The sequence below is a fragment of the Equus przewalskii genome, chromosome X (genome assembly GCF_037783145.1).
Source record: "Equus przewalskii isolate Varuska chromosome X, EquPr2, whole genome shotgun sequence".
Taxonomy (NCBI): Eukaryota; Metazoa; Chordata; class Mammalia; order Perissodactyla; family Equidae; genus Equus; species Equus przewalskii.
Window position 1 is genome coordinate 43,818,904 of NC_091863.1, and position 27,522 is coordinate 43,846,425.

At 39.8% G+C, this 27,522-nt stretch overlaps 1 protein-coding gene across 32 annotated transcripts in view; it reads left to right on the forward strand.

Moving 5' to 3' along the window:
• The first annotated feature begins 11,357 nt into the window (after positions 1 to 11,357).
• The window catches only part of HUWE1 (HECT, UBA and WWE domain containing E3 ubiquitin protein ligase 1), a 146,478-nt gene continuing 130,313 nt past the window's right edge, over positions 11,358 to 27,522 (forward strand). For 16 of the 32 annotated variants that reach the window (XM_070605490.1, XM_070605504.1, XM_070605502.1 and 13 more), the window contains exons 1-2: positions 13,904 to 14,237; positions 17,657 to 17,793. The gene's annotated coding sequence lies outside the window, so the exon portion shown is untranslated. The other 16 variants (XM_070605491.1, XM_070605507.1, XM_070605514.1 and 13 more) reach the window with 11 other exon arrangements.

The window sequence follows — 27,522 nt, forward strand, 5'->3', positions numbered from 1 at the left end:
TAAGATATAATCTCACTCTTCAGTACTTTTTGGTTCACATGGAATTTAGATACTTTGGCAATTAAAAGCCCCAGCCTATAGTCTTGGCTGAGAGATAGGAAAAAAGGAGCAAAACTTTTTCATCCCTTTGATTCTGAAAAATCTGACTATTGAAGCTGTTTTGAAGTGAACCCTAACCAGGACCAAAATATTCTTTTCCTCATACTCTAGTCCCTGTCCCAGCCACAAAAGCATGCACAGTCTGTACTTAAGAGAGTCCACTTGGGTCCACCTGCTTTTGGACACCAGCCACAGTTGTAAGGTCAAAAATCTATGAGGCCTGTGTTCTCTAAAACTGCTGTCTATTAAAAGCAGTTATGTGCCTGCAGACACCAATCATAACACAAACTGCTGCAAGCTCCCAAAGTCAATGATGTGCATGGCCAGTACTTTCTAAGGCCTGCCCTTATAAAACAAAACAGCTGCAACACCTGTGCATACCAGCCACCACACTCCCACAAAGAGACCTGCCTCCCTCAAATGTTATTCTAGATCTCAAATGCCAGTCATTGTATCCATTTCTCTAGGTTTCTCTATCCATACACCATGGGGGGTCTCTCTAAAGGTTCTATAATCACACCACTCTCTCCTCTGAATTCTGGACTAATTGAGAAATAGGCACAGGAGTCAAAGAGGGATCAGAATATTGAGACTTATTGTTGACTAGACTTGTTTGGAGAATGGGTCTGTGGCCTTCAGCCTGAATCAGGTTTTCAACTTTCTCATCCCAAGCCTAAATTTTGCACCTTCCTGAGGGAATAGATGGGTCTGTACAGCAGACCCTCACCCCACTGAGCTTGCCCTAGTGGGGCTGACCACATGGAGGGGCAGAGAGGCGGACACAAGCATGCTATAGGCAAGTGAGCTCTGAAAAACGGAAAGCAGGGAGCTCAGCAAGGGATGAGCAATAAACCTTCAATTACATTTTGGAATCTCCCCAGTCACTGTGGGGAGGAGGCAGTGAGTGAAAGGCGAGGGGGGTCACAGCGGGTGCTGGGAAGCTCTCTTCCCAAAACTTCTGAAAGGGCAGAAGTTTCTAGTTCATGTACAGACGGGAATAATAGAAAGGAAAACATCACATAACTAATAAATATGGTAAGGGGAAGAACCAAGAAAAGGGCTCCCTCCTCAAGATGCCAGGGCTTTCTCCAGTGGCTGACTTTACATTCTCACTGCATGACAGGAACAAACTGGAACACGGTAATATGTAGAAATGGGTGCTTCAGTGCCCAGTAGAACAGTGGAACCTACTGGCTTCACCCCGTGAACATCTGTTAAGAGTCTTGCCTGATTACTGTGGCCATCTGGGAGGGACAGATCTTTAGAGCTAATTTAAGCCCAGATATTGGCGGGTCGTTTTTTTTTGGGGGGGGGGTGGGGCCGGATGACAGAAGATATCAAGTCCAAATGCAAGACAGGATAAAAGAGAGCTCAAAACAGAGCTTGAAAACTGGAAGCCTGCTGAACAGATCCAGTCCACAGATGTGTTTGATTTGGACCATGAGAATTTTAAAAAATATTTAAAAAATTACTTGTCAGCATATAAAAATCATATAAAAATCCAGATTTTGTGGCTTCTCTAGATAAGCTGGAAGATTCTGGCCATGTGGATGTGCATTTCTGTATGGCAAAATCAGTTGGATGGAGCAGCCACTGCTTCTTTTAGGAAGGAGCACAGTCCCCACCTAGGATTTTGTGCAACCTGCCTACATTTGGGTTTGTGATCTCTGATTTAAATCGACTAAAATTAGAGATTGTTTGCGATCTGAAAGAAATGCAAATCATCCATCTCTGTGAGTGTTTAATCATGTCAGAGCAAGTATTTGGTAATGTAGAGAGTTCCAGGGAGGTATGTGCCAAGAATCTGACCATCCATCAGGAGGGGGAGGGATGAGAAGACATCTGTCTATGTAATGAGGATAGAGAAATTGTTATGAAAGGCAGGAGAAAAGGGAGCCACAGCCCACAGTGTGGAGAAGCAGACTAAGCTGGAGCAGGTGACAGCGGGAGTCAATTACAGCCAAGTGTTGCTAGGGCAACTCAGGCTCCCTGAACAGCCTAGAGGGCCTCTGGCCCTCTCACTGCTAAAGCAGCTGATTTAGGAGGCCAGAGCTCTAAGGCCAGGGAAGCTTATGACGAAAAACATAAGGTTGTAGAAGCACTGTCCTGGGTTAGGGCTCGAGTTCTTGGTGAGAGACACAGAAGGAGCCACAACATCCCACACGGAGCTACTGGTAGCTACTCTAAAGGTCTCTGGAATTGAAAAGCATTACATCTCCCCACTTAAGGGCACTCCTTTTCAAATTGCAGGTCATAACTCACTGGTGGGCTGTGAAATTAATTTAGTGGGATGAGATAAGCATCCAATTTCTTTTTTGCTGAGGAAGATTCACCCTGAGTTAACATCCATGCCAATCTTCCACTATGTAGGCTGCCAGCATAGCATGGCCCCTAACAGAGCTGTGTAGGTCCGCACCTGGGAACTGAACCTGGGTCACTGAAGCTGAGTGCACTGAACTTAACCACTAGGCCACCGGGGCTGGCCCAGCATTTATTACAATGACAAAAATGAATACATTTTTTTAAAAAACAGAGTGCACTACACACAGTTAATACTGTTTTGTGAAACACTGGTTTCAGACGTGTGCGGGCATGTGTGTGCAGGCGCACATGTACTGATTTGTGATGTCAAATATGTTTCTTACTCTGTGAATTGAGCTCAGAAAAGTTTGGAAGCCCCTGTCACAGCTACAGAGTCAGTCACCGTGGCCAGCTGACTGGATATGCCTAATTTGGCATGTCTAGTGGATTTTTTTTTTTGCTCTTTTATTTTTGTTGTTGCTGTTGTGAGCAAGAATGGCAGATGTAAGCCAATTACAGCCTTCTAAGGAAAACCCTCTGATATCAGAAAAAAACACAGGTAATGTTAGGCCAGCTGGGAAACAGGTTTTGGGGTGTGGCTTTTCAGGAGAGGCACAACTTCACCTGACAGCTTGAGACTCTACCTGCTGGGAGTGGTAGCACTGCAGGTGGGTGTGCAAGTGAAGCCAAAAGGAGAGCCTGCTCCACCGTGCTGGACCCAAATTCTGTTCTTGTTGGGGATTTTCCAGGGTTTCTAGAAGCCACATCATTCCCGTTTTTCGCATGGCTCACACTGTTAAGTACCCTACCCGATGGCCATCCTTCACTTTCTTCCTCCCTAATAGAGCCCCCATTTTTGTTGATATTTAGGATGATCTTGTGTATCACAGGACCAGGGATTCTCAAATAAAGATATACAAAATACCAGCCCCCAATTTTTATTATATTCAAAAGACATAAAAATTACTCAGACAACTTGTTATAAAAGTTCCTAAATGCGTAATCTCAAATTCTGCATTAATTTGTCATGGACTGGTAACCAACAGTTTGTAGGCTAGCACCAGTCCAGGGACCACACGGAGTGGTTATTTGATTTCCCTTGCCAAATGACTGGTTTAGGCATGGGCATGAGACATGATTTCTGGCCATTAAGATAAGAGGGTACGTCTACTGGGGGTGCCTGGGAAAAGTTTCTCTTGGTCTTAACAAGAGACACATGACAGTTATGTTCTTTCTGCCAGCCTCTTGATGTTAGTGTATGACCATGTGGTGCCTGAGTAGCTACGGCCATCTTGGGATCATAAGGTGAAGGACCAACAGGCTGAGGATAGTCGAACGGAGGGAAACTGGGTTCTTAATGGTGTTGCTGAGCTGCTGAATTACCTACTCTTGAATCCCTCTATGTCTGAGAAACAATAAAATGGCCTTATTGGTTGATCTACTTTGTGTTTGGCTTTGCTGTTACTATTTGCAACTGAAAGAATTGTAATTGATGAACCGTGCAGAACATGACAGGGTTAACTAGTTTGGATACAGGGGCCTATCTGTACTCAGGATATTTTATAGTGAGCTTAGAATTCACAGAAGAAATTGTAAGGGTAAAAAATAGTTAAACAAAACTGCAGTTGTGTACTGACCCAGCAGACATAGCAGCTGTCATTCTAATTCTAGCATCATTTCTTGTATTTTATTTTTTAATTAACATACAGTAAATCTGATTTTTCGTGTGTATAGTTCCATGAATTTTAACCACGCATAGATTCGTGTAACCATCACCACAATCAGGATACAGAACAGTTCCATCATCCCCATAAAACTCCACCATGTTATTGCCTTGAAGTCACACTCTCCCCCTACTCCTAACCACTGATCTTTTCTCCATCACTATATTTTTGTCTTTTCAAAAATGTCATATAAATGGAAGCACACAGTATGCAATGTTTTGAGATCATCTTCTTTCACTCAGCATAACGCCTTTGAGATTCATCCAGGTTGTTGCATGTTCATTCCTTTCTACTGTTGAGAGTATTCCATTGGATGGATGTACCATAGTTTATTTATCCACTCATCCCTTAAAGGATATTTGGGCTGTCTCCAATGGTGATTATGGTGATTATGAATAGAATACTTTAAGCTTTTATGTACAGGTTTTGTGTGAACATGAGTTTTTATTTTTCTATGGTAAATACATAGGATTGGGGTTGCCGGGTCATATGATAAGTGTATATTTAACTTTATAAGAAGCTGCCTTGTTTTTCAGTGTGGCTCTACCATTTTGCATTCTCACCAACAATGTAAGAGAGTTCCAGATGTTTCCCTATATTTTCTCCTATAAATCTTATAGTTTTAAGACTTACGCTCAGATCTATGATCCATTTTAAGTTAATTTTTGTATAAGCTGTGAGGTTTTGGTCAAGGTTAATTTCTTGTATATGGATGCCCAATTGTTCCAGTATCATTTGTTGAAAAGACTGTCATTTCTCCAGTGAATTCTTTGCATTTTTGTCAAAAATCAATTTTTGTGTGGTTCTATTTCTGCATTCTCTATTCTGTTTCATTGATCTATATGTCTATCCTTTTGCCAATATCATATTGTCTTGATTACTGTAGCTATATAATAAGTTTTAAAATCAGGTGGTGTGCTTCCTCCAACTTAATTAATCTTTTCAAAATCATTTTGGCTATTCTACTTCCTTTGCCTTTCCATATAAATTTTATGGTCAACACATCTGTATCTACAAAAAATCTTGCTGGGATTTTGACAGGAACTGCATTAACTCTATAGACCAATTTAGGGAGAACTAATGTCTAACATGTTGAGTGTTCCAGTCCATAAACATGGTATGTTTCTCCAGTTATTTAGGCCTTTGGAGATTTCTTTCATCTTGTAGTTTTCTGCATATAAATCCTATACATATATATATAGGAGCGGCAGCATGAACATTAGAAATATTAGTATTCAAGGCAAAAAGTTTTAAAGAGATTTTATTTTTTTCCTTTTTCTCCCCAAAGCCCCCTGGTACATAGTTGCATATTCTTAGTTGTGGGTCCTTCCAGCTATGCCATGTGGGACACTGCCTCAGCATGGCCCAACGAGCGGCGCCACGCCCGAGGCCAGGATCCCAACCAGCAAAACCCCAGGCCCTGGCAGCGGATTGCGCGAACTCAACCACTCAGCCACCGGGCCGCCCCACAAGGCAAAAAGTTTTAAATAGGGTAAAGAGAGATACTGATAAAAGATACTATCTACCAAGAATATTGTCTGTCATAAACATACATACCAAACAATATTCCATTAAAATATATAAAGAAAACAGAAAAGCAGGTAAGTTGTACCTTATAAAATAAGTTTTTAAAATATGCCTATGCAACCCTTGCAAAAATTGATCATGCACTGAGTCAGAAAAGAAAGTACGATACATTTCCAATAAGAAGAAACCATAAAAGTCACATTATTGGACTACAGTGAAATACAACTAACTTCTAACCACAAAAACAGCCAAAAAAAAAAAGTTGAATCACTTCAAAAATCAAATAACCCTTTTAAATAACTTACGGTCAAAGAAGAAATCAAAACCAAAATTACAGACTAGAAATTAATGAGATTGAAAGTACTACATATTAAGCTGAAACACAGAAAAAAATTTGTAACCTTAAATGCTTTTAGAAATAAACAAGAAAGATTGAAAATGAATAAACCACACATTTAACGTAAACCATTACAAAGAAAACAGCAAAACAAACTTAGAGAGAACTATAGGAAGACATGAATAAATATAAAAGCTGAAAATAATTTATTAAGTAGAGAATAGGGGAAAAATGGTAGACTAGGAAAATAAATCTGAGAAATAATTCTTTGAAAATATCAACAAAACAGAGAAAACCTCTATAGTCTAGTTAAAAGAGAAAGAGAGAAATGCATCAATAAAACAAGATGGTTTGATTGATGGATAGACAGATGATAGCTATGTGATAAAGCAAGCATAGCAAAACATTAATGGTAAAATCTATGTTGTGGGTATGCAGGTGTTCACTGTAAAATTCCTTCAACTTTGCTGTATCTTTGAAAATGTTCATAATAATGTGGATAAAAATCTATTATCATCCAGAGCATCAGTTTGGGAAACATTGCACTAGAAGTTTCATTAAAACCAGGAGAAAGACAAAGATGCCCACTGTTGTCTCTACTATTTAACATTTTTCTAGAAATTCAAAAAAACATAATACGTCAAGTAAATGCATATAGGAATTATAAATATGATAAGGAGGGGAAATTATTATTTGCACATGACATCATTATCCACCTGGAAAACCAAAGAGAATGAACAGAAAAACTATTAGAACTGATAAGGTAAGTAGGGCGGCCAGTTACAAAAAGAGGTCCCATCATGCACAAAAAATATAAAGGGCTACTTCTAAATAGGGGTGGTAGTGAGGGGAAGGGTGGTAAAAGGTGTCTTTCATGTTTTGCTCCATATACAGCACTTCTGTGATGTTTGAATCTTTTACAACCAGAATGATTCATGTAGCTGTTTGAAAAAGGGAAAATAAATCAGAGGTAGGCAGAACCCTAAAATGCTCTCTTCCCCAGATTTCCCACCCTAATTTCCAGACTGTGAATGTGATGAGATATTGTGCCTGCGATTACGTTACATTATCTGGCAAAAGGGATTTTTCAGATGAAATTAAGGTTCCCCTTAAAATAGGGAGATTATTCTGGCTTATCCCAATGGCCTTAATGTAATCACATAAGCCTTTCAAAACCAGAGAGTTTTCTCAGGCTAGTGGCAGAAGGAGAAGTCAGAGATATTCCAAGCAAAAGAAGGATACAGCACGTCACAATGGCTTGAAGATGGAAGGGGACAAGTGAGGAAAAATGTGGGTGGCCTCTAAAAGCTGATAGCATGGGGCTCTCTGTCCTACAACAGCAAGGAACTAAATTCTGATAATAACCTGAATGAACTTGGAAGCGGATTCTTCCCCAGAGCCTCCAGATAAAAGCCAAGTCCAGGACACCTTGATTTTTGCATGGTATGATTCTAAGAAGAGAACTCGGCCAAGCCCACCAGGACTTCTGACATACAGAACTGTGAGACAATAAGGCGTTATTTTAAACTGCTAAATTTGTGGTAATTTGTTACGCAACAATAGAAAACAAATATGAAATACACTACATTACATCAGCAAAACAATGAGATACATAGCCTATCAAATTTTCAAAGGTTCAAAACCTCTTAACGACCCAGTCACGCAGTAGGACAGGGAAATGACACATCCATACACCCCATGGGAATGTAAACTGGTAAAATCTTTGTCAAAGTATATTGGGGAATACCTATCAACCTCCCCCAAAATGCTTTGCCTTATTGAAATTTTTTGTAGTTAAATAATCACAGTGGTGAGCAAAGATATTTCTAAAGGTCCTTTACAAAACTGTATATAACAATGGACAGTTAGAAACAACATGAATGTATGCCAATAGAAGATTGGTATGTCAAATATAATATCCTACACCCATTTGATGAAATAAATTTACACAATCAAAAGCCCGACAGAAATTCTTACAGAACTTTACAAGCTAATTTTACAATTCATCAGGAAAAGAAAATGCACTAGAATAATCAAGAAATTTGTGGGGGAAAAAAGACAGAGGAGCCCCAGTAGATTTGAAATAATAATTTAAAGCTCAAATGCTTAAAAAAAGTGTGGTCTTGGTGCTGGTATGAATTTTAGGACTACTGAACCAATTGTTTACATTCAAACTTATGTATATACTTAGGAATTTGGTTTTTGATAAAGGGAATGATCTGTTCAACAAATGTTTAGGGTCTTATGAAAAATAATAATAAGTAATTAGTAATACAATGGAATAATATTCATCTATTAAAGATAATATTGTTAGAATATTTAATGACTTAGAAAATTGTTTACCAAAAAATAATTCCAGAAAATTAAAGGGCTAAACATAAAAAATTCTAAAATATTGCAAGGAAATACAGAACAATGTTTCTAATCTTGGAATAGAAAGGCCTTCTTATGCAAGATTCAAAATGCGAAAGCCATAAAATAAATGATTGATAAACTTGAATACATCAACATTTAAAATATCTATACCCCAGAAGACCCCATAAGCAAAAGTTTAAAAATAAGCAAAAGTCTGCAAAAAAATTTCCTACACATGTAACAAAGATTTATATCTAGACTACATAATTCAATAACAAGAAGCCAAAAGGGGCCGGCCCCATGGCCGAGTGGTTAAGTTCACGCCCTCTGCTTCAGTGGCCCAGGGTTTCGCCAGTTTGGATCCTGAGTGTGGACCTAGCACCGATCATCAAGTCATGCTGAGGCAGAGTCCCACATAGCACAACTAAAAGGGCCCACAACTAGATATACAACTATGTACTGGGGGGCTTTGGGGAGAAGAAGAGAAAAAAAATAATAAGATTGGCAACAGATGTTAGCTCAGGTGCCAATCTTACCAAAAAAAAAGAAGCCAAACAATCCAATTGGAAAACGGATACAAGATATGCACGGGCAAGTCATGAAACAACACAAGCAAATGGCCAAGAAACATACGAAAATATTCCTTAACCTCGCTAATAATCAGGGAAATGCAAATAATGAGACAACATTTTTCACCCATCACACTGGCAAAATATTCAAATGATTGGTTAACACTCAATGTGGATAAAAATTTAGGGAAATGGTTATTCTTATTCACTGCTGGTGGAGGTGTAAACTGAGTCTTTCTACATGGTAATTTGGCATTACGTATTAAAATTTCAAAATGTGCTGTCTTTGAGCCACCTATGTTACTTCTCCATATTTATCTTACAGAAATATTTTAGTATATGCACAAAAAAGCATGTACAAGGAATTTCATTGCAGCACTGTTAATAATAAAAACAATAGCACTGTAATAGTAAAGGATTGGAAACAATATATATTTATTAACCGGTGACTATACTAACTATAGTACACTCATTCAACGGAATACTATGCAGTACATAAAATGAATGAAGTGGATTTGTATCTACTACCGACATGGAAAGATCTTCAAGCCATAGTAAGTGAATAAAGCAATTAACAGGACAATCCATAAAATAGGATGCCATTTATATTTTTAAAAAGTAAAAAACACAAAACAAAGCATTTCTATATGTGTGTATGAATGTAAAAGGAACTTTAAATTTATCTGTGTTCAGTGTTTTGCAATAATGTATTCATTCATGTGTAATTAGGAAAAGTTTTAAAATGAAAAAAGAACAAAACCAAAGCTAATTACACATTAAAGAAAGGAATGCTTCATGTTGCCATTAAAATGATGTTATAGAAAATTTTAATGACACAACAAATATTCACTAGGCTGTTAAATAACATGCTATGATAATATTTTTGTTTAGAACTATAAATACATATACAATGCATAGAAAAGGGCTGGGAGGATATAAATCCAAAACATTAACAGTGGTCTTCTCTAGGTGGTGGGATTAGAAGTTTTTTATCTTTTTCTCTAGCTATTTTCTTTACGCTTTGATACATTTTCAGAATATTCTACAATAAGAAAGATAGAAACAATAGGGGCGTGTGTGTGAGTAGGGGGATGTTGGTTGGAATTAGGACTGTAGAAGAAGTGGAGTTGGCAAGAGAACAAAAGGCTGCTGCAGATTGAAATTAAAACTACGGTTGTGGGTTATGCCGGGTTTTAGAATTAGGAGTTGGGGAACTAGACTTTATGGAGCCTAGGAATTAATAGTAGAAATGTAGGGGTTAGAATTAGGAGTAGAGACCATGAATCATTAGAATTAATGCAGGTGCTGTGAGAGATTAGAAGCAGAATCAAAGGCCTTATTAAATTAAAAGGTTTTTCCAAAACAATAATAGCAACAAGGGTGAGAGTATGGGAATATCTGAATAAATTGGAATTCTCATATATTTCTGGTGGGACTGTATATTGTTAGAACTGTTCCAAGAGGCTGTTTTGTATTTTTGGGATGAGTGACCTTTTGAGCCTAGCTACTCCATTTCTACAAATTTCTCCTTGAGAAAAATCTTAGAAATATACACATATTTGGTTACATCAAAGTTCATGTCTGTATTTCTTGTAATAAAAAAAAGACCTAAATATAGAGTCTTGTTTAAATAAGTAATTAGCATTACAATGGAATAACATCCACCCATTAAAAACATTGTAAGAATATTTAATGGGTCAATCTGTCTGAAAGGAGTCTCCGTAAAGCTGAGATTGTACACAAAATTTTACGTGTAAATAGATATTTGGCAGGCAGTAGATCCATTCATCAGATTCTCAACTTGGGGCTTGAACCACTGCTCTGGAGGGTGGGAATTAGAACTGGAGGATATAATTACAGTTTTTGTTTCCTCTGTGTCTCAAGAGTACTTTGGATAGTATTTCTGTCTTTATATTTTAAAATACTGTGTAAAAAACATGCTTTTTGTTAAAAATTCAAACCTTACCGAAGTATCTAGAGTTACAAGTCAAAGCTCCCCTCTCCTATCACCCTCCAATCTCATTCTTCACCCCAGACGAAGCACGGTTAATAGTTAGGGATATCTCTTACCAGATCCTTCTTATCCCTATGCATTCACAGATGCAGATCCTCTCTAAGTTCTTTGCCAATCGCACTGCCACCCCAGATAATACCAAAGAGAAAAAGAAAACGTTTATTGAGGGTTTACTATGTGCCTGAAGCAAGTCTAAGGGTTTGCCCGTCTAAACTCACTGTGGTCGCGCCCTGGTCGTCTGCTGCCCTCCACACCGTGTCCCCGCTTGCCCTCTTGACCCTCATTCTTTGCAAGGTAGCTAAAGAGATTGTTAATTTTAAACGTAAAACAAATCAAATCACGTCACCCTTCAGCGGCTTCCAAAATGCCTCGAATCAAATCCCAATTCCTTAGCGACCCTACTATCTTCTGTGCTTAGGTTTGCTGGGCCAGGAGTAGCTCAAGCGCAGTCCCCTAAAGGGGACCCCGCTTCACCGCTGAGGGAGCGTCCTCCCAAGGGGCAGGGGCGGGGCTTCTCGAGCGGAGGGTGGAGCCTCAGATCGAGTGTGAGAGCCAGAGGGGGAGGTTTTCGGCGGAGGGCGAGCGAGGGGAGCAGGGCTGAAGCAGGCCCGCGGACCCGGCACGCTCCTGCGGGTCCCGCGGAGCTATTGCCCCCGAGGTGAGCATTTTCTCCTAGGCTGGGGGGCGAGCTCTGCTCGCGCGGCCGTCCTCAGCTCCTCGCAGGGGGTTGTTCCCACGGGACCCTGCGCGGAGGCGCGGAGGTGGTGGCCTTGGGGAGCCTGCTGGAGAGGCTGTTGAAGGGGCCCGGCGGCCTGCTCCAGCCCTCCCTCAATCCCGCCTTCTCTCCCCTCCCCCAGGCCTCGGCCGGCGCCCGCGGAGAGCTAGCCGCATCTTTCGGGGGCAACGGGGCAGTGGCCAGCAGCGCGGTGAGAGAGCGGCCGACAGTGGGGATGCGAGGTACCGGCATTAGCCGTGGCCAAGTGGCCCTAGAAAGGGAGTAGAGGCCAGGCCTTAGGCGTTTCTCTCACCGATCCGGGAAGGCGGCCTCAGAGGAGGGGGAAGGTGAGGGGCGGGCAGGCAGGCTTCGCAGGTAACTACTAGACGTTGTATATGTATGTTTTGGTGTCTAAATGATACTACACACACACACACACACACACACACATATTCATTTCGGCTAATTGCTTTTTAAAAACTTAACAGTTTGTCTTGTAGATCTCCCTATACAGGGGATCTAAATTTATCTCGTTTATAAACAGCTGCATTGTATGATTGTACTACAGTTTATTTAACCCAATTCCCGATTGATGTACATTAGCTTGTTTCCCTTTGCGGGGGCGAGGGGGCTATTACAAGCAATGCTATAATGAATGGGTTTGCATATGTATGTTTCATGCCCATGTATATTTCTGTAGGAGAAATTCTTAGAAGAGTAGTCGCTGGGTCAAAGTGCATATGCATTTTGAATTTTGATGGATTTGTCCAAATTGCCTTCCCAAAAAGCTATACTAATTTACACTCTGCAATGTTGTATGAGTGCCCTTTTTTCCACAGTTGTGCCAACGCGAATTAATATCAATCTGTAATTTTGGCCAATTTAAAGGGCAAAAATGGTATGTCGTTTTCATTTGCATTTCCCTGATTACTAGAGAAATTGAACATATTTTTTATTTGTCCGATTACAAAAGTAAATAGGCAAATGTCAATAGTCTTCTTATCTATAAGGAATAAGCATTCGAAAATTTATTACTAAAAAAAACCCATTCGCAACAGCAAGAAAAACGAATCAAAATACCTAGAAGTAAACTACAAAACTTTATTTGAGGAATATAATAAAAGAACATTTGCGTACATGGAGAAGAGATACCATGCTTCTGCATAAGAAGGCTCAATTTTGTAATGATGTCCATTTTTCCTATGTTGATTTATACAATTGATGCAATTTCAATAAATTTACCAAGTTTTTGGAACTTAATATGATTCTAAAGTTCATCCGGAAAAAAGATGGTTAAGAATAACCAAGAAAATATTTTAAAAGATAAGATGGGAGTATTTGTACCACCGGCTATTATAATGTACTTTAAAGAAACAATATTTAAATTAGAACAGACAGAACAATGTATTAGAATACAGAAGTCCACAAATCCCGAGCCAGATTGGATCCGAGGATTTACTGGGGAAACATTGTTGGCTAGACGTGGAAAAACTGCCATATTAAAAGCTTCAAGCACGCACAACAACCCCCTCTTGGAAGCTTGAATTTTCCTTTGAGGGCAGACTCCTTTGTTTGGAGAAAACCACTTTATTGGATCTTTTGGTTATGCCAAGGTAAAGCCTCAGGAGTTAAAATTAGTGGCTTTGGAGCTAGAACTAACGATATGAGCCTGTAGTTAGATAAGATGGATTCAGTTAGCCTGCAGTGCGGCGAGGGAAGGAGTCTGGATATCATCGGTCTTTTAAATTTCTTTACCTATCTAATGGGCAAAAAATGTTATGTCATTGTTTTTATTTGCATTTGCGTGCTTATTGTGAAATTGAGCTTCTTTTATGTGTTAGTCCGGGATAATATGTGATTCCTGGAGGCAGGTAACAATGGGGGACCCATTGCTCCTCTTCCAGAAAGGAGTTTGGCTAATTGGTACAGCCCTGCCCGGAAGCGTGAGAATAAACAGGTTGACTTTTTAAATTTTCTTCAAGCGCTAGGCTCTAGACACCTTAGATCGGGGGCGGAGGCAGTTTTCAGGACATGGCCGAGATTTGGCGCTGAGCTGTGTCATCGCGAGGTTTGGCAGTCAGCTCCGCAGTGGGTAGGAAACCTCGTGGTAGGCGAGATCCCTGCAGGACGAGAGGTTCCTCCCTTCCCCCTAAAAACTCCCAGTCATTTTCATGAGGCCCCGCCTCTCTCCTTTTTAGGAGCGTGCACCAGCTCTCGCGAGATCTCGTGTTTCCTAAAGGCGAGGTGCGGGTGGCATCCTGCGGCGAATTCGAAGGTCTCACAGAGACTAAAACGTATTATCGCGATAGTTCTCACGGCGCATGCGGGACCCGGCGGCGGCAGATTGGCTCCGCCCCTCGCTGCTTCGTGAGGTTGTGCGTCATTTGCTTTTCGCTTCGCGTAGGGTGAGAGCCGAGCCCTAGCGACTTCGGCTTTGGTGGGAGGAGGGGTCTGGGAAGGGCTGGGCTCAGACTTTTCCCGTCCGGTAGAGGTTCTCGCGGGATCGCGCGGAGGCCCCCGCGGTTCGGTTACGGACTGCAGCTGCCGCGGAGGTGGCGGCAGCGGCAACGTTTTCGGCTCGTTGTGTTCTTACCCGGTGAGTTCTCGCGGGAGCAGGGTCACGTCCTCGTGGGATCCGTTGGCAGTGGCGGAGGTAGCTCGAGGGTGGGGGGGGCAGTGACTAGGGTCGGTCCGCTTGATGTTAAGATGGCGGCGGAAGCTGATGTCTGTCTGGCCAGCACCCGGGACTGAGGTGTTGGCTGTTCGCGTTTGTGACGCCTCTCAGGTACCCGACGTTAAGGAGGTGACGATTGGCGAAATGCTGAGGTGCTGATAAACCGAACCTGAGGCGAAAACCACTCCGTCTCTAGTCGGTTGACGCGACACCATTTCCCGGGCCTCAGCCGCGTGTGGGCCCGCCTTTGCCCCGCCAATCCGTCAACGCCTTCGTTGTCGCCGCCGCAGTGGGCACGTTGGGACGGGTAGGAGCGGGGACTCTGGACTTCGTTGGGGAGTGGGGTTGGGGGTTAGATTGGGCGGTGGGGGAGAGGACTAATCTAAGACGGCTGGTTCTCTCCCTCCTGTCTTTTTGCGGGCCCGCCTCTGTTGTCCATCCCTGCGGCGACCCGAATGAATCCCCTATTTTTTCTTGAGTTGAGGTGGACTCTACTTCCCCAACTCCCATGGTCTTTGAACTACGGTTTGGGGGGGGGGTCAAGCTTTTCTGTCTCTGACGTACTCCTCCGCTTTCTCTCGTAATTTTATCGTCCCATTGAGTCTTCCTTATTTACATGGACATTTGAGGTTCATGTTTAAGAGGACGAGTCAAAGCTTTTTCCCGTCACCCCCTCCCCAGTCCTACTGAGGAAGAGCTTAGCTCGGGTCCCCTAGCCCGTCTGGTCTCCCTCTTCTATTGGTCCCCTTTGACGCAGGCGTTGAATAGAGCCTTTCCCGTTCCCTGCATTTACTCCATCTTTGTGGATGGAGCCATAGTAGCCTTCCGTTTCCTTGGATCTTCACGCTTGTATGACCCTGATCCGAGCACAGGGTACTGATTTCTCCAACTCTGCCTACTACTCGACTACTCTTAGGCGGAACAATGAATGGGTTGGTGGTTGGATGATTGCGGTCTGCGTGACCTCTTCATTCTGGGTCCTTTAGCCTTCGCTTCCTCATAACACCCTGCCCTCCCCCCCCCCCCAAAAAAAAACCCCTGAAAAAGGCTGTGGAGGATAACCCTTGGGTAAACCAACTTTTTGTCTTCAGTCCCCCCATCATCCCCGGTGCAAGCTCGGGAACCGCCCCTTTTCTCTGCCTTGCTCCGAGTTCTTGTGGCCTCTTGGTCTATGGACATCTGTCTTTGCTGCTAACCACCTCTTACATGCTTCTCACTTCTTAATCCTTCTATTCTCCCCTCCCCATGCTGTTTTTCCAGGAGCTGAATCCCCTAGAGAGAAGATACCCTCCTGTTAAGCTCCACTACATCCCCCTGCAATGTGCTAGAAAATAAAGTAGCTTTGATAGATTATCTTCTGTCCCTCAATTATTGCCGTTTTCTGCTTTTTTCTCCCTCTGCCATTCCGCCATTGTTATAGACAGTTAATTCCCTATCATCTGTTTCTTTTTTAGATTAGATGTTCAGCATTGTTTTATCTTAGGCCCAATGTTTTGTAGATTGAGCAGGCACCAACATTCTCCAATCAAGGGAGGCAGCCTGGTATGGTGGAAATTCTGTGTGGTTTGGGTTCACATTGAAGTTGCTGACCTTGGGCAAATTACTTTTCGGATTCTCATTTTTTTCATCTATAATGGGGATAGTAGCGCTTAGAGTTGTTACAGTTAGATAATTTGTAGAGTGCCTCGCTTATGGTAGACACACAATAAGTTGTGGTTACTTTTTCTTGGTGTTAGAATAAGTTGGCAGATACATCTGTGTCATATGGTAGTTTAAATGCTCTGGGAAAGAATAAGATTTTTGTTCCTTTAACTGTAAATTTTTAGTATATTTCTAGGTCAGTTCTATCATTTTTGTATTTTTTTCCTCCTCATCTGCCAAACTCTTTTATCTCCAATGGTTCGTGATGTTTGAATGTAATTCTCACTTGTATTAACCTTCTACCAGTGTAGGTATTTTAGTGCAAAAATCATTATCCTGGAATGACCACCAGCCATAATGTTCCTGTCAAGAACCACTCCCAGGTGTTCGCCTTTTGGAAGGGGTGCCTCATCCCTTGCCTACTCCCTCCTTCCACTCCTTCAAAGGCAGTCTGTCCTGTCATTCACCCTAGGAAAGTAATGATATTTGGTGTCATGCTTTTCACAGTAATAAAGGGAACTTCTGCTAGCTAGTTTTCAAGTGTTCATACTGATTTTCCCCTATCTTCTTTTTTTGATCTCTCAGATCACTGTGGGGATCTGCTATTTGGCCTCACCTGAGCAGGATAATTCCTATCTGAGAAAGTTTAGAAAAGGTGTTTGGGATACCAAGCTTCTCTTCCAAAGGAAATTACTACCAATTCTTTAATACATTATTTCATATTGTGTTTTTATCATTTTATATTTTCCAACATTCTTTAAGTAAAAATGACTATTCAATTTGGAGGTAGTTTTCTTTATTGTTAGTATTTCCATTTAGACCAATATTAAAGTGAATGTTTTTTTCTGATTACCTTGGCTGGATGATGGGGTTTGAAGTAGGAATATGATGCTGAAACGTTTACATAGGATTAAAAATTTACCATGGGTAACCATCTGGTAATTAACTTATGTGGATACTAGTTTGAGCTTTAGGGTTTGCTTTATTTAGTTTGAAGTGCTTTGAAGGTAATAGAATTTTCCTCCTTTTTCATTGGAGGACAGGCCATCACTTTCTGTTTTGAGATTCTGCCTTGGTTCTCTTTACAATAGGTAAGGCAGTGATCAGAAATTAACTAAACCTCAATTTGACTCTTCTCATTCAGAACTAGAATAAATCTGGAAATGATAATCTAGGTATGACCTAAAAGGTTTGGTTTATTTTAGGTAGATCTCTGACAGTAAGGAGTGGCAACACCAGTTGAAAACTTTGAGGTTCAGTGGCAAAGTTCAACCTGAGTTTCCAGGGTGTTTGTTTATCTCCCGGTATGGCCAAAAAGCATGTATGAAGGTGAAAAATAATTTTTTATGTGTGCAGTTTTTTTCACAAAAAATAATGAATTTAACATTGCCTTAGTATCAATTTACAGCGAAGATATAAAATTGTCTGTAAAATAATCACTATCCTCTGTAATTTGAGTTTAGAACTGAGTTGAATTTTCATTGTTGGTGTCTTAAATGTATGATTAGAAGAATTGTTTTAGCTGTTGGTTCTGAATTCTTGTTACTGCTCAAAACAGGTCCTAGAAAATTCAAATTGACATGTGAGGGCTATTGCTTAAGAAATAATAACTATGATTATGTTTGAACATCAATGTAATGGTTAACTTCCCTATACCCTAATAAATGTGTATCTCTCCCCCCCACACTTTTTTTTTGTAGGTCCTCCAGTAGTCTGACCTGAGTGTGTTAGTGCTCCAGAAGAACCAGCAGACCAACTTGGTCAGGAAGGTTCAGGAAGCTATTGGAGCAGTGTTGGGATTTCCCACCAGGATGAGTATGATTGGCTGTGATTTTAGGTTAGTTTTTGTAGATCTTTGTGAGTAACTGTATTTTACTTCTTGGAATGGAGATGGTTGGGAGTGTATGTGTTTCCATTCTGTAAGTGAGGTACTTTGGTTTCTTCCATTGTCTGGATCTGATGTGGCACTGGCTGCTGCTTGTGTTTAAGTGGAGCTCATTACTAAAGTAAACAGTTTAAATGAATTCTGTCTGTACATGATTTTTTAAATCACCTTAAGCATCCTTCAAACAATAAAATTGTAAGATATTATGTCTAACTGATTCTTTTTTAAAGAAATTTAAAAGAAGAATTTCAGGCACACAAAAATTGGATAGTATAATCATCCCCGTGTGCCCACCACCAGCTTTAACAGTTACCAACTTGAGGCCATTCAGTTTCATCTGTATTTCTACCCACTGCCCCCACCCCAGATTATTTTGAAGTAAACCCCTGCTGTCATATTATTTTTATTTGCAAAAAAATTTGCACTCTAGAAGATAAGGGCGCCTTTTTTTTTTAAGATTTTCTTTTTCTTTTTTCTCCCCAAAGCCCCCCAGTACGTAGTTGTGGGTCCTTCTAGTTGTGGCATGTGGGATGCCGCCTCAGCATGGCTTGATGAGAGCGGTGCCCTGTCCGCACCCAGGATTCGATCTGGCGAAATCCTGGGCCGCCCAAGCGGAGCGCACCAACTTAACCACTTGGCCATGTGGCCTGCCTCAAGATAAGGGCTCTTTAAACATAAAACCTCATGGGTCGGCCTGGTGGCGCAGCGGTTAAGTGTGCACATTCCACTTTGGCGGCCCAGGGTTCACTGGCTCGGATCCCGGGTGCGGACATGGCACCGCTTGGCAAGCCATGCTGTGGCAGGCGTCCCACATACAAAGTAGAGGAAGATGGGCACGGATGTTAGCTCAGGGCCAGGCTTCCTCAGCAAAAAGAGGAGGATTGGCGGCAGATGTTAGCTCAGAGCTGGTCTTCCTCAAAAAAATAAATAAATAAAACCTCAGAACCATTATCACAACTCAAAAGAATTAACAGTGATATTTTTAAAATATCAAATATGAAGCTAGTGTTCAAATTTTACTCTTTGTTTGAATCAAGATCCAAAGAAAGTCCATTTATCACAAAGGAGGATTGATGCAGCTCTTAAATCTATCTTAATCTGCAGGTTCCCTCCCTTTTGCTTTTTTCTTCCAATTTATTTGTTGAAGAAATTCTTCTGTAGTTTTCCCCACGTTTGGTGATTAGATCCCAGTAGTGGTATCTAACCCATTCTTGCTAAGTTAAAGACCCTGGAGGACCCCATTGTAATGGAACAATGGCGGTAATCTCCTGTATCCCAGTTGGAGTTGATACTGCTGGCCTAGGCACTATCCCAAAATAACTAGTCCTGGCTTCCTTTTTCTGTGGCAGAGTCTGATTTAATTGATACCTGACTTCACTTCCATGTCTTGGCCCTACTTACTGCTCCACGTGAAGAAATAGGCCTCTTTATCGAGGAAGCTAATGTTTCCTAGATAATAATCTGATTGTGCCTTTGGGGTTTCTCATCATGGTTTCAATTTCCTCAGGTGATTTAGTTATTTTTGTGCTATTTTATAATGTTGCTTTTTATTCTTTTGTTATATCTCAGCTGCTCTGACCCATAACTTCTAAGCTGTTAAGACTTAGTGACGAGTTCCTCTGGCTATAATACAGTTTTTGAAATGACAGTACTAAACAATTTTTTTTTTTTTAGTACTAAACAATTTTTGAGAGCTTCCACTTACATCTTTTCAGCTATTATACACAACTGTAGTTTTCCTGTTGGTTTTTTTAAAAATTTCTTCTGGAAGTGATGTTTCCTCAGCATAAAGTCCTTCAAACTGTTTATTTCTTTCCTTGTGCAACACTGGCTATCCTGGGATCTGCTATATGTCCCTTCCACAGTCAAAACCTGAGAATGGAAGTTGGATACATAGGCTCCAGGCAGGCTGTGACTTCACAAATGGAGGCAGAACACAGCCACTTGTGCCTGCCTTTAAAATGACAGTGATTTCAAGTTGGAGGATCAGAGAGGGTAGCAGTCATAAATGACGTTTTGAGATATTTAGATGAAATATGATAGTGAATCTCCAGAGCTATGGATCATGAGTTCAAGCTTTTCAGTTCTTTGTTCATTAATGGAGAAATCAGATTGCCAGTTGAAAATGGACTAAGTATTAAAGAAGTGATTTCTTGAGAATTACAGTGAAGTCCATTTGTTAAAAAAAAAAAAAATTGAGCATATTGCTTATAGTGATTAGACATTTGCCCCTGTCCTGAGTTTTCTGTAGTTTGGAAGTTTGAACAAGGTGGCTTAAACCTTCTAATCCTGAGTTTGTGAAACTAGGGTAACTGTAGATTTTTGGGACAGAGCTTTGCACATAGTAGGCATTTCAATATTTGAATTGTTTTCAGAGTTGTTTTTTCTTTTTTTAAAACACGTTTATTTTATTATTTTTTTTTTAAGATTTTATTTTTTCCTTTTTCTCCCCAAAGCCCCCCGGTACATAGTTGTATATTCTTTGTTGTGGGTCCTTCTAGTTGTGGCACATGGGATGCTGCCTCAGTGTGGTTTGATGAGCAGTGCCATGTCCATGCCCAGGATTTGAACCAACGAAACACTGGGCCGCCTGCAGCAGAGCGCGCGAACTTAACCACTCGGCCATGGGGCCAGCCCTGTCCAGAGTTCTTAACAGCTACAAGTTTACATTGGAAATGCTCTTGGGTTTTTTTTTTTTTTCTTTCTTTCTTTTGTTGTATGTTTTCAACCATGGGTTCAAAGTATTATTAAAATGCCAAACTTGGTTTCTTTGAAAATATTTGCCCTTTGCATTCTATGTGACCTCTCCTGCAGTTAGATTAAGTTGTAAACTCTGATGTGTGGCAGTAACCGTATTAGGCTGCTTTACAGTGATCTCACTATCCATAAGATGGATAGTCATAAGCACTTGGGCTCTGGGTGTTTTGCTGTATTGTTCTCTGACTCGTTTCCTCAATGACTGGTTACCAGATGTTTATATGTTAATGTCAGGGATAATTCAGCTCAGAAGATTCTTTGGAAGCCCTTTCATTTGATGTGTCATACGGGTTGAGTTGCTAAAACTTGATGTACTTGTTGACCAGCTTGGTCTTCTGATTATAGAAATGCTTTCAAATAGTGAGGGAGTGGCTCTCTATGAGTAAAACAACTGTAAGTTTTGTTTGGGCTGTTAACCTGTGCATTTTCAACTTTTAGTTCCCTTAAAAAAGTTTTTAATCATTCAGCTTTGAAAATTACAAGGATGACATGGATTGATTCTAGGATGTGATTTTACGGAAGGTTGGAGTTTGTTTTAACTTCTTATGAATGTGTCATTAAATGGCGATTGGTATTGCAGATTGATTCAGTCTGGATTGCTGATTGGGGTAGATGAACGTGAAAATTCTTTTTCAACCCTGAGATTCTGATTGTATAATCTTAGATGTTGAAAGAAAACAGTTTTTCCTTTTTAGTAATCTTTAAGTAGTAACTACAAGAGATTAGGAGTAGGGAGATGGAAATTATTCTGGAATGACCTTTTAGTATAGTCATTTAGATTTTAAAGATTGGTAAGGGTGAACATATTGCCTTGAACTTAGGTACCATCTTTTGCATAACTCAGGTTTTATTTAAGTCCTTATAATTAGATACCAGAGATAATTGCCCTGGGAATACTTGGGTATATTGTATTTGGTGACTGCTTATGTCTTGGAACACGTTTGGAAGATTGCTTTAATGATTATATTATTTGCTGTAATTATTTTCTTATTTGCTTGTCTTTGTAGTGAGGCATATTTCTCCTGGTCTTTGCTTTTTCTTTTTTTTTTTTAACTTCCACTGCTAATTCTTTATTATTGCATTCTGCCATTTGAGTTCTTATAGGTGGAAAGACCTTTCAGCACAGTGATTAAGAACACAGACTCGAGCCAGACTCTGGGTTCAAGTTCTCACTGTTTCTTACAAGCTTTGTCATCTTGTGCGAATTATTTAACTGCTGTGCCACAGTTCTTAATCTGTAAAATGGTAGTAATAGTGTTACGTACCTCATAGTGTTTGGGAGAAGTTTAATTTAGCTGAGTTAGTGCTTATGAAGTGCTTAGAACAGTGGTTCTGAAACTTCAGCTTACATCAGAATTACCTAGAGGGCTTGCTAAAACACTGAGTGCTGGGCTCCACCCCCAGAGTTTCTGATTCTGTAGGTCTGGGAGGGGCCCGATAATTTGCATTTCCGAGGACTTCCCAGGAGATGCTGATGGTGATGGTCAGGGAACCACTGGAATAGAACAGTGCTTGGCACAGAATGTTAATTGGTTTTTTCTGGACCAATTTCTCAGTCCCTGAGTAAAGCACTTCATTCTTCAGTGCTGTTTAGTATTGCCTTCAGCTAGAAGCAGTTTTGAAATCCTTTGTTGCAGTGGTTTTCAAAATGTGGTCCCCAGATCAGCATCAACAGCATCACCTGGGAACGTGTCAGAAATGCAGATTCTCAGGCTCCACCCTAGTCTTTGTTTTAAGTGTGTCTTGATTTGACTGGGGTGTCTTAGACTTTTTTTAACAGCTTTATTGAAATATAATTCACATGCCATACAATTCACCCATTTAAAGTGTAAAATGGTTTTTAGTATGTTCACAGTTGTACAAACGTTCTCACATCAGTTTTAGAACATTTTCATCACCCTTAAAGGAAACCCAGTACCCGTAAGTAGTCATTCCCCTTCTTCTCTCTCCCAACCACTCCAGTACTTGGCAACGACTCCAGTGCTTGGCAACCACTAATGTACTTTATGTCTCTATAGATTTGCCTATTCTGGCTGGGCATTTCATATGAATGGAATCATGCTATATGTAAGCAGCTTTAATGGGATTAAAATGTTTTCCTTTTATTATAAAAAATAGAATATAGATAAAGAAAACCACCCAAAACCAAATTTATAGTTTAATAAATTATTTTAAGGCAAACACTTTTGTAACCACCACCCAAGTCAAGGAATAGAACTTTGCCTGTCACCCTAGAAGTCCTTCTACGTGCCCATCCCAAGCACAGTATCCTCCCTCCCTCCAGAAAGTACCTACTATTCTGACTTTATAATCATCACTTCTTTTCATTCTGTTAAGGTTTTATCATCCAGGTGTGCGTCTCTGGACAGTATAATTTACTTTGTCCTTTTTTAAAACTTGAGTTGTTGTTTCAATATCTATAGCATCCCTTCCTTTTCTTTTCCTTATACTGTATCTCTCGAAGAGCTCAGGACGTTTGACCTGTAGAGTTTCCCACGGACTGAATTTTGCTGATTGCGTACTCAGTACACTTCAACATGTTCTTCTATCCTCTGTATTTCCTGTAAATTGACAGCTGAATCCAGAGGCTTTATAAATTCAGGTTAATTTCCTTTGGCAAGAACATTGGTGGTGGTGTGTTCATTTACAACATTCGTTAGGTAGTAATGATGTCTTAGATTTTTTTTTTAATATTAACAGCCATTGCTGCCCAAAGCTTAGGTCCATTAATTCATTGGGAGTTGCAAAATGGTAATGTTCTAACTCATTTGTTTCATATATTAGCTGGAATAATTTTATAAGGTTATTCTGTGATATAGTTTATATAAGAAGGGCAGGATAAATGCTCAATTTTTAGATTTTTTTCTGGTCATTTAATAGTTCTGTCACTTTGGGCAAGTTAACCTATCGGTTGCCTCATCTGAGAATACCTTACTTGTGGAGTTACTGGGATTAAATGAGAAAATGTAAGGTGTAGAATGCTGTGGGTGGTCAGTAGATGGTGATTTCTTTTAACATACTATTTCATTTAACCCTTCCAACAGCTCGGAGATGGGCACTCAGAGTGGTGAAGTGGTGGCCAGTTAGCAAAACCTGTCTGGAACTCTTTATGTTGAAGTCATCAGTGCTGGAGAGGAACAGAGTTTGTTCTTTGGCCATTTTAGGGCTAAGACTCTGGCTGGTGATAACTGAAGGTTCCACCAGAGTAGTTTTTCACTTTACCAAGCCTTAGGAGTCACACGCATACCCTCTGAAGGGTCTGACCCAGTTCTGTGGTGATGTGCAGTACATTGGTTGCCTTGATCTCCCTTCACCTACACAGCCCCCTGCTGTTCAGGGTTCTGCTGTAACCTTAGTAACCCATAATGAGTCTTCCTAATAGTCATCAGTATCACCACTATTAACATAGTTGAGTAGCACCATATATAGCAGGTTAGAAAAGAGGTAAGTCATTATCCTTGTTACTGTTTTGTATATTATCTAAAGTACAGTGCATGGAACATAGTAAGTGCTCAATAAATCGGAAGCTATTTTTTAAAATCTTTTTCCCTCTCACTTCTTACCTGCCTTCATTCAGTTCAACAGGCATTTACTGAGTGTTTCTAAGTACAAGGAGCTAGGGACATAAAATGAGAGTTGATCTCTGCCTTTGAGAAATTCACAGTCCAGTTAAGGACTGTAACTGAGATCATGTTTAAAGTTCCTTAGCCTTTTCTTTTGTGTTATCATTTCTTCCCCTCCTTTGTCCATGCATGATATAACCTGCCTGTTGTTTCTCAAAGCTCTCTTTAGTTCTATATCCCTCCCCAGTCTTTGAGACTGCTGATGTGTAAGAAAGCCTGCAGTTGTCTTCTATGAATATAGGGTAATATCAAGAAAAACCTTTGGGCCAAGATTGAATTTCAAAGTGGCACATGCAGTTGACACAATATCAGTTTATGGTCTTAAGATGCACCTACACCTGGTCTCCAGCCTCCACCCTGTTGCTTTAACTGTCTACCTGCTGCCTTCTCCCTTCCTTCTCCCTCCCCTCCACCATCCCCCAAGATGTTTGCCACATAAAGTTAGTGATCTATTAAGTAAGTAGAGACACCTGTACTTCCTATAAACTAGGATTTGAGTGGGCTTAGGGTTTTATCACTAAATTTTCATTCTAATCTATAAAATGGTCATCAAAAAGCCTATTTCATAGGTTGCTCTGAGCATTAAAGTGAGATAATGTATTTTTAAATGTTTAAATTACAGAGTACCCTGCAAAGATAAGGCCATTATAATTTGTGTAAAATAAATACTTAATAGCTTTGTTACTTGGGCCAGATTACTTCATCACTGAACCAGTTTCCTCATCCTTTAAATGGAGGTGGTAATATCTCATTCACTCAACAAATATTTGAGGACATATTGAATACTGCCAGATACCATGAATACAAAGATGACAATCACCTGGAGAATGGAGGGCAGCATGGTCTATTGGGGGAAGGAGACTTGTAAATCACACTCAAAGGGGTCAGTATAATAACATGAGGAGTGAACAAAATGTGCTGTAGCAGTTTACAGGAGGAATCAGAGAATTGTCACACAGAATTTTGTTAGGGTGAAACAAGAGACATGAAAAGTACCTCATGTACTCAAAAATACCATACAAATGAAGTTAGTTAAATGTATCCTAAATGAATCAGTAGCTTCAACCATTATTTCATTTTCTCACACTACTTGTACTTTAGATGTGCTTATTTCTTTGAGCTAGATTTTATGAGCTGCTTAAGGGTATTATATGCTCCTATAGTGGAGTATCCTGAAAGTAATACTTTAATCTAAAAGAATTTTTTTCACCCACTTTGTCATCATTTTCTAGTCTGTTACTGAATTAATTTAGGAAAAACTAGAATATGTATTCTTATTTTGGGAAAAGATTCCTACTCCCACAACAATGTTCAGTCATCATTAACATTTTCATTGGTGTGTTCCCATCTTAATGATGAGTTACATTTTAAAAATAAAATTAAAGACAGGCTTTTCCTAGAATAGGAACTAAAAATGTCCGGTAACAAGAGAAGACACTAAACTAAACATCAGAAATGCAAATTAAAATGAGGTCTTTTTTAACTTATCAGATTGGCAAAAAATAATTTGGTAATATCAAGTCGTGGCAAAAATATAGAAAAGAGTCTGGTATTATAATACTGCCCACAAGTGATATAAATTAATACACGCGGTTTGGAGATAATTTTGCAAAGTTGCAAGATAGTATGTACGGTATGGTGCTATTTATATTTTTTTTGAAAACTAGGGTAAACCGATAAGTTTATTTGGGAGGAGTGGTTGAGAGGAACTTTAGCTTCTTCTGTAATGTTCGCATTTCTATTTCTGAGAAAACTTAAAATATACTGAAGAGGACAGAGAATAATACAACAAAAACTCTTTCCCTACTGCCTCCCTCCCAAATTGATCTTTTTAAATTTATTTTGCCTCAAGTCTTTTAGGGTAATATAGGTAAATGGGAAATACTTTTTAGTAACACTTTAACCCAGCATTCCTTTCCCTTCTATGATCATTACCGTGAATTGCTTGAATTTTTATACTGTGAGAATGGTATAAATTACATAAGTAGAAATTCAAAAACTGATGTCCACACAACAATCTGTTCTTACCTGTATAGTATTAAATTTGCATACTACTTTAGAGTTTATACAATCATTTAATAAGAATGCTTTGGGAATGGAGCTAGTCATTTGCTCATTTTATTGTAACTCTTGTTTGAAAATGCTTTCCTGACTTTATTTTTAAGTAATATTCTTCATGATTATAGAAGTATGCATGGCTTATTGTTATTATTATTGTAAGCACAGAAATATCTTGAAATACTATCATTCAGAGATAAATACTATTAACATATTGGTTCACAGTATATTCTTCTAAGGCTTTTCTTTTTTTTTTTTCTTTTTTTTGTTTTTTTTGCTGAGGAAGATTTGCCCTGAGCTAACATCCGTGCCAATCTTCCTCTAGTTTTTCAGTATGTGGGCTGCCAGCACAGCATGGCTGCTAACAGAGCGATGTAGGTCCATGCACAGGAACCAAATGTGGGCCACCAAAGCAGAGCATGCTGAACTTAACCAGTAGGTCACCAGGGCTGGCCCCCAAGGTTTTTCCTTATGCCTGTGTAGTGTAAACATATTTTTTTCAAAAATACTCTTTTTTAAAATGGAATTCATTACCTTCCTTCCAACTTTTTATTATGAAAATTTTCAAACAAAATGCTGAAAGAATAGCACGATGAGCATCTATATATCACTAGCTATATCTAACAATTAAGAATTTCCATATTTGATTTATATGTACATATGTCTGTTTAATTTTTCTGAAGCATATGAAATAAGGATGACACTTCATCCTTAAATCCTTCAGCATGCATGTCTTGAGAATAACGACCTACAAAACCACAATACCATTACCACACCTAGAGAATTTATTCTTTTTTCTTAATATTATCCAGTATTCAGTCCATTTTCAAATTTCCTCAGTTGTTCCAAAATTGTCTTGTCTTAGCTGTTTCTCCAAACCAATACAGAAGTGGTATTTTTAAATTTGCTGTTCCCGCTTAATATATTGACCCCTGTTCTCTGTCATAGTGTATACTTCTATAATGTTTTTAATGGCTGTGTTATATTCTGTTCTGTGCATGATTAATAATTTGTTAACCAATTCCCTTATGTTCAAACCTTTAAGTCCTAGTTTTTCATGATCTTAAACAATGTTTCCTAGCACACAGTAGGCATTCGGTAAATTTAAGTGTTGAGTGAAGGAAAAAAGCATAGGGTCGTCCTAAGAGAGAAATCTTTGTGACATCCATGTTTATTTCCTTAAGAAATTTCTAGAACTGGAATGCAAAAATGTGAGGCCTTTGATACTTTTTGCCAAATTGTC